The sequence below is a fragment of the Medicago sativa genome, chromosome 6 (genome assembly GCF_051527215.1).
Source record: "Medicago sativa cultivar Bolivia chromosome 6, Bolivia_mono, whole genome shotgun sequence".
Classification (NCBI taxonomy): Eukaryota; Viridiplantae; Streptophyta; class Magnoliopsida; order Fabales; family Fabaceae; genus Medicago; species Medicago sativa.
The window spans coordinates 78,880,245-78,888,288 of NC_140754.1; the positions used below are offsets into that span (position 1 = coordinate 78,880,245).

General features: G+C 37.5%; 1 non-coding gene across 1 annotated transcript; it reads right to left on the minus strand.

The window, feature by feature from the left end:
- Positions 1-7,732: 7,732 nt before the first annotated feature.
- Positions 7,733-7,839, minus strand: LOC146917098 (small nucleolar RNA R71). Its single transcript, XR_015017057.1, has one exon. It is a non-coding gene; the product is annotated as a small nucleolar RNA R71 (small nucleolar RNA).
- Between the last annotated feature and the right edge of the window lie 205 nt (positions 7,840-8,044).

Genomic DNA, 8,044 nt, shown 5'->3' on the forward strand with positions numbered 1-8,044 from the left:
CCATAACTTGCCTTGCGTAGTTTGCATACGTGATTTGGAAATTCTTTATGGACAAATCCGGGTGGTTGTTGCATGTAGACTTCCTCAGTGAGATTTCCTTGAAGGAAAGCATTGTTAACATCAAGTTGATGCATGTACCATCCACGAGCAAGGGCAATGGTCAGAACAATTTTGATAGTTTGTGGTTTAACCACTGGAGAAAATGTCTCTTTGAAATCAATTCCTGGTGTCTGAGTAAAACCCTTTGCAACTAGTCTTGCTTTGTACCTTGAAATTGTGCCATCGGGGTTTCTCTTGACTCTAAACAACCACTTGCAGCCAACTATGTTCTGAGTGTTGATTTTTGGCACTAATGTCCAGGTTCCATTGTGAAGTAGTGCATCAAATTCTGCCAAGCAAGCTTGCCTCCATTCCGGAATTTTGAGAGCTTGAGTTATTGTAGAAGGCTCAATATTTTTAGGTAAATCATGCTTTGTAGCAATGAACATTTTTTTTGGTTTGAAAATATTGTGTTTGGATCTGGTGATGATTGGTTCACTGCGTGAAGGATTAGAATGACAAGTTCTAGAATTGTTATGAGTGGAAGAAGGCATACCTGTGGAAGGGGCAGTGTTGCCAATTGAAGTTAGATTTAGCACTACTTCTGGTTCCGAAACAGTGACCTCTGGGTTGATATGTATAGTTGTTGGAGGTGGTAAAGGATCCGAGACTGATGTTGATTAGCTTCCAATTGATGTTCTAACTGTTGGTTGGCTGGTTATTGGTGAAGGAATTGATAAATCTGGTGGAGAGTCTGATGGTGTTGTGTTGGGGGATTGTGGTTGCGGTTTAGTGAGTGATTGATATGGGAAAGAGTTTTCAACAAAATTAACATGTCTTGAGATGTAAACTCGGTTAATAGTGGGGTCTAGGCATAGGTAGGCATGATGAGAATTGGAGTATCCTAGGAAAATGCATGGTGTGGATCTGTTTTGGAGTTTATGTTTAGTATATGGTCGAAGCCAAGGAAAACATAGGCAACCAAATGAGTGAAGGTTATTGTAGTTAGGTGAATGATTGAATATGATTTGATATGGTGAATGCATGGTTAGATTGGGTGTTGGCATCCTGATAATTAGGTACGTAGCGGTGGTGAATGCATAGCTCCAAAATTGGGGTGGTAGGTTGGCATGGGGTAGTAGGGTGCGACCAGTTTCAACTATATGTCTGTGTCTTCTTTCTGCGGTACCATTTAGTTCCAGTGTATGTGGTGGTGATGTGAGATGTGTGATTCCATGAGAAGTGAGGAAGGATTTTAATTTAATAAATTCACCACCATTATCAGAATAGAAAGAAATGATTGGCAGGTTAAAGAATTTCTCAACAATAGCCTTAAATTGGATAAAAGTAGAAAAAACATCAGACTTATATTTCATTGGATAAAACCAAATATATTTGGTGAAATGATCAACAAAAATTACATAATAAAGAAAACCATCTAAAGACCTAATGGGAGCAGGTCCACATACATCCGAATAAATAAGTTCAAGTGGTCTTGTGCTTTTGAGGCTATGATCTGAAAATGGGTGTTTATGACTCTTGGCACATTGACATGAGCTACATTCAATGGAAGTTGGTGACTTTATTGGAATTTGAAGACTTGATGCTAGATGCTTGGAGAATGAATGTTTGTCACTAATGCATGAGGTTGTTTTATCTTGGTTTTCGGGTGTCAAACATTGATTACGTTTGAACCTTTTTAACCGGTGATATCTTATTTTTTCTTGGGAAGGGAAAAAGTAAGCAAAACCCTTGAGAATCGAGGTCCGGGAGTTGTTTTCGCTACGGGAAGGTGTTAGGCACCCATAACGACTATAGTATCCTATAGGAACCGTCTTTAATTTCTACGCGCGCGCTTCATTTTTAAATGCTATTTGAAAAAGTGATATTAAGCCTAAAAGTATTCTAGGTGAAGAATTGGAGGGAGAAGAATGTTTTTGGATTTTTATTTTAATTGAATTGAAGGAATTTTGATTCCTTGCCTACGTACCCTTTTAAGGGATCAAATCCACCGTAGTTCCCTTCCAAAAATGTTTTTGTTTTTGTTGGTTGATTTTAAGTTTGAAAAAGGGATTTTGAAGAATAGAAAGAAAGAGGCCTCAAGGGCATGAGATTATGAAAAGAGTGAGGTGGAATTAGTTATTTGCAAAATGTGGTCTAAGTATTATTAAAGTTCATTAAGTTTTTTGATTAAGAAAATAAAAGGGGAAAATTCAATGGGATTTTGATCCCAAGGTTTATTTAGAAAAACTAGTTTGAGTGAAGTTGTTCATATTTTTTTGGAAAATTGATTTTTCTAAGTATGAATCCTAGGTATTCATCTAAACATACAATCCTAAACATACATCGAAACATGCATATTCTAGCTATATATCTAAAGTGGTGTGTGTGCATGTGTCGGTGTACATTATTAGAGTCCATTGTCCTTATTACATCATGCCCTAGATACATTCTATGGTCTTGCAAGAAATTAAAATTGTATGAAGTAAAATATTACAAAAATTCCTAAGTATTTACATTCTAAATTTTGCATGAATTAAGATGGCAAGAAATTAAAGTGCAAGAAATAAAAGGTGAATATGAGATGAGATGGGAATGTTTATGAAGTGCTTTATGGAACAAAACATGAAAGGTTAGTAGCACAATATAGAGAAATATCATGAAGATTATAAGCAATCAAAAGGTTCTACACAAGCAACTAGAATTGACAAAGAAAAGATGCTAAATATACCCAAAAATTTACTACAAAATGATGGCAAATGTAGGGCCTATAATTTCTACATTATGGCCAATTTTATAGAGTATTCTTCCTTCAGCCATAACATGGAAATCAAATGGAAACAATAAGCCAAGAGATCATAGCAAGATTTTAGGTGTATTTACCACTTTATTTCTAACAAAAATCGAGTTACTTAAAGCACAAGATACCAAGAACTCACCACACAAATCAAGGTAATTGCATACATTTCAGAGGTAAAAGATTCAACATACTTGATATCAAGAGACATTGTCAAAATGAAGAACACATGAGCAATTTTTGGAGGTTTTTCACACAATTTGACCAAAAGAAAGATATTAAACTAACAAGAATATCAAGACACATCTCCATGTATTTTTCAGTTCAAATTTAACATGTAAAAATCCTCAATAACAACTAAAACTAACAAGAAAAACATTGATAAATTTTTAGAGATTTTATCATGAATTTTGAGGCAAACAGTGGGGTGAAGCAAGCAGTGCAGGGGGTTTGAACAGCAAGACAGAGAACATACAGCAAGCAAGCAGATCAAACAGTTGGGCTTGGGTTGAGCTTTGCTAGCTGGAGCGGGTTAACCCAGTGGGCATGGGTCTGGGTCAAGAATTGTTGGTATAAAAAGCTTGCTGGTTTTCTTGATCCATTTTCAACAAGGAAACTTCTCTCTAAAATTGGAACACAGGCTTCTCTCTCACTAGAACACAGTAAACGGAGAAGACGGTGGAAGCGGTGGTCGAAGCCGCTCCGACGCGGTGGTCGGCCGGAGCGCCGCCGCGTCGGAGCATTTTTTTTTATTTTTTTCAGCAATTTTTTTATACCAAGAACTCCGTCGCCTTCTCCTTTACTCGAATCTCACATCATTTTTTCGAAAGATCCTCAAACAGATGCTAGATCTACGATTTACCAAAGATTTTCCACAAACAAGTTTTACAATGAAAACCGTATGAAAATGCGATGAAATCAGATAAAGTCAGAAGAGTATGCGAGAAGAGGTACCTCTATTCAGATCGGAGCCAGTCGAATTGCGACGGAAACTGCAAAGAGCAACTTCGAGTTCCTCCCCTTTCAATTCAGTCTCGAACGCCTTCATGTTTTTGGTTCATGAATGGTTCGAATTACCTCCTTCCTTCGAGGTCCAGAAGCGCTGCTGCTCCCGTTGTTGCTCCAACCTTGAAGCTCCGATTCTCTTCTTCTTTGTTCTTGCTAAGTTCAAGCTCGGTTTGCTTCAGATATTGTGTAGGTTTGGTTTTGATTTGCGATAGTGTTAATGGCCTTGTTGTAGGTTGCGACCGAATTGCTTATAGGAGTGTGTGTGGAGGTTTTGTGTTGTTGAACATGGTGACAAAATGGATTGATAATGGTGGAGGTGTGGTGGTTGAAGGTGGAGTAGGAGTTTGTTAGGGTGGTTGAAGGTGGAGTGGGAGTTTGTTAGGGTGGTGGAAGTTGGTTAGGGATGAGAAAAGTGGTGGAGAAAGTTAGTTACGTGGAGGAAAGAAAAGAGGGAAAAAGGGAAAATTGATTTTGTTATTTTGTGAATTTTTTGTGGAAATGATTGAATGAATGATTAATTGACCCTTTGACCAATTTATAGGCTAGCTCAAAGGCCTTGGACCAATAGGATAGAGACATGTGGCACTTGGACTCTAACAAACTTTTGTGGACTAATAGCATTTGGACACGTGGCACTTGGACTTAACACACTTAAAAAGGATTAAAATGTAAATAACAAAAGTACGAGGACCAAAATGAAAATTAAAACTAAAATTGAATTGAAAAAGTAAATTGAAAATTAACGTAAAGCGAGACGATTAAAAACGACAAAGCAGATTAAAATGAATCAGAAGTATTATGTGAAATGACCAAAACGCCCCTAGGGACTAAGATGACTCGAAACGACTCAAATGCAATTTTAAAATGATTTTTTAACAAGGGATTAAAGCAAGAATTCATACAAGCGAATTAAAAGACTCAGAGACAATTTTTAGAATTTAAACAGGGTTTTAACACATGAAAAGACTAAAATGCCCCTAGGGGCAAAACTGACTCAAAATGACTTCAAACGCAATTTTTAAAATGGATTTTGACATGGAATTGCAATAGAAACTTATCCAGACTATTTGAAAGGACTCAAACAATTTTTCGAAGATTGAAAGAAATTTTAACATGAGAAATGACTAAAATACCCCTAGGGGCTAAACTGACTAGAAAATGACTCAACTGATATTTTTTGAAATGAATTTTGACATGAGATTGAAACAAGGACTTATACAAACCAATTTAAAAGACTCAAACAATTTTCAAGGATTAAAATGAGTTGAATGCAGGAAATGACTAAAATACCCTTCCATGTGAAATTTGCAAGTAATGTTGAAATAAAATGCAGAGAAAGATGTAATTGATCAGAGACAGTTCAAATGACTTGAAATGCAAGAAAAGAAGAATTGAGTTAGTATTTTTAGGTCCAAAATTAGGGTATAACAGAGGTGAAGATAATGCTGGTGATGGCTTGTTTGGAAGATGATAGAGGTCATGTTTAAGAGGTCCTTGGAGTAGTGCTTGGCCCGACTTCAAATCCTTCACAACAAAGTAATTGGGAAAAAATTCAATAGAACATTGATTAGTTTTGCACAGTTTTGAAACAGATAGTAGATTTGTTTGTATGTTAGGAACATGTAAAACATTTGTTAGACACAATGGTTTTTTAGACGTGTTAATGGAAGTTTGACCAATATGAGAAATATTCAAACCTGTGCCATCTCTAACCAGAACCTGATCTGAACCTGGATATGGTTGAGCAAGTGTTAGTTGTTGAAGGTCTTGAGTAATGTGATGAGACACACCAGTATCCATAATCCAATTGTTGTGAACCGGATTTTGAGGTTGGTAAGCTGCATCATTAGCCGCTGGACGCACTTGATTGCGATTCGGATAACCTTTGATTTTATAGCGGATTTTGGCAGTGTGTCCTGACTTCTCACAGTACTAACAAACAACTTTGCGATCTGAATTCTGGCATCCAGCATATTGGTTACGGTTAGGTCCTTTTGCATGATACTGACCTTTACTGCGATTTGCAATGTTGGCTGTGACAACAGTTGGTTCCTGATGTGATTAATGAGTCATAGATTAGTCTAATTTAATGCTTTATTTAATTTAGTTTTATTAAAGATTTAGTTTTATTTTGTTGCATTTTATTTCCTTTTAGAATACTTTACTTTAAATTGCTTTTTATTTTATTTTAGGAACGAATATATGGTGGAAGGTGCCTTGGAGCGAAAGAAAGAGGACTGGAGCAAATACAGCGCAAGAATACGAAGATACGGGACAAAAATATGTTCCCTCATACTTAGAAGCTTGGCATGGCCCATGCCAACATGTGGCACGGCCGTGCCCGTCTCCAGAACCTGTTTTGCTGCTTTTTCTTCGGGCCCAAGTTACCCTGTTGCAGCTTTACCGTTTTATCCCTTTAGTTGCTTAGTTTCTAAGTCGATTGTAAAGCTATAAATAGAGTAGCTCTCCACCATAAACATTCACCCTTTACTTTGTTTATTTCAAGAATTATTTCAATAAAAAAGTCTTTATTTTCCTTTTACTTTCTTTGCAATTTATTTTACTGTTTTTCTCTCTTCTTCCCCCATGTCTACGATGAACATGAGTGAGTAGACTTCTTCGTCTTGGGATTGTTGGGGAGTCTAATGACTCAATCCTAAACAAAACAAGCCTAAACCCTAATTTCTATGTAACCCTAATTTCTAATCTAGATTCACCGTCTTAACGTGGATTAACAATTATCAAACTGTGGAAGCGAAAGCGGAGGGTTTGATAATCGTTAATCCATCATCCCAAACATCAATTCATAAAGCGAGAGCGGAGTCTTGATGTTAGAACAAGTGAATCTAGACAATAATTGCAAAACAGTGAAATAGTCTTTGCAATTATTGAGACAAAGAGTAGTTTCAATCCTCTATGCATCTTCTAGTAATCATGTCAGCGAAATAGGCTTGGTTGCTAGAAGTAAACTCTCTCCGGACTTTCATCGGAAAGGTGAGGGGCTAAGGGAAACCGGTCTTTAGAAATTAGTGTGTAAACCATGAAATTAGATGTTTAGGTCTTGTCTAGTGAAGGATTTGTCATTATGATGAACCAATGATCCCGAGGCTTTTTATTAATATTGTTTTTTACCTTCAGCAATCAAAACCCCTTTTTACTAAACTTTCTCTCCCTCTAATTATTCACTAAAGGTTAATTAAGTTGAAAAACTCCCTAGCGGAATGATACTTTTACTTACTACTATTACTTCGATAGGCCGTGCACTTGCGGTTTGGCCCTATCAAGTTTTTGGCGCCGTTGCCGGGGAGTTAACAAATTTAATTAGCGTTTTCTTAGTGATTAGAATTCTCTCTTCTTCTTTCTCTTTTCTCTTTCTTTTTATTTTTAGCCTTTTATTTTTCTGTTATCGTTAACTTCTTGGGTTCTCTATTTTTTATGCGAAAAACCAGAAATCGAGTAGTAATAATCAACGAGATCGAAAGGTATTTGCATAAACGAAAGAGAGACGCACGAAATAACACCGCCATGGCCAATCACACTCTCAAAGAGTATGCAACGCCGTCTACGGCTGAGCCACAAGCTGTTATTGTGTACCCAACGGTTGAGGATGACAATTTTGAAATTAAGCCTGCCCTATTTAACTTGGTGCAGCAAAACCCATTCACGGGATCCCCCACTGAGGATCCCAATCTTCACATCTCTGTTTTCCTACGAATTAGTGGAACCATGAAGGAAAACCAAGAAGCCGTAAGACTTCATCTCTTTCCCTTTTCCTTAAGGGATAGAGCTAGCGCTTGGTTCCATTCCCTCGAAGTCGGTTCCATTACCTCATGGGATCAGATGAGGCAAGCATTCCTTGCCCGTTTCTTTCCACCATCTAAAACCGCTAAACTTAGAGACCAAATCACGCGGTTCAACCAAAAAGATGAGGAATCTCTCTATGATGCGTGGGAGCGTTTCAAAGAAATGCTAAGACTTTGTCCCCACCATGGCCTAGAGAAGTGGCTTATAGTCCACACTTTTTACAATGGCTTGTCTTATACCACTAAGATGTCTGTTGATGCAGCTGCAGGTGGAGCACTTATGAACAAGAACTACACGGAGACGTATGCCCTGATTGAAGACATGGCTCAAAATCATTACAAATGGACCGACGAGAGAGCCATCACTAGTTCTTCATCCTCCAAAAAGGAGGCAGGT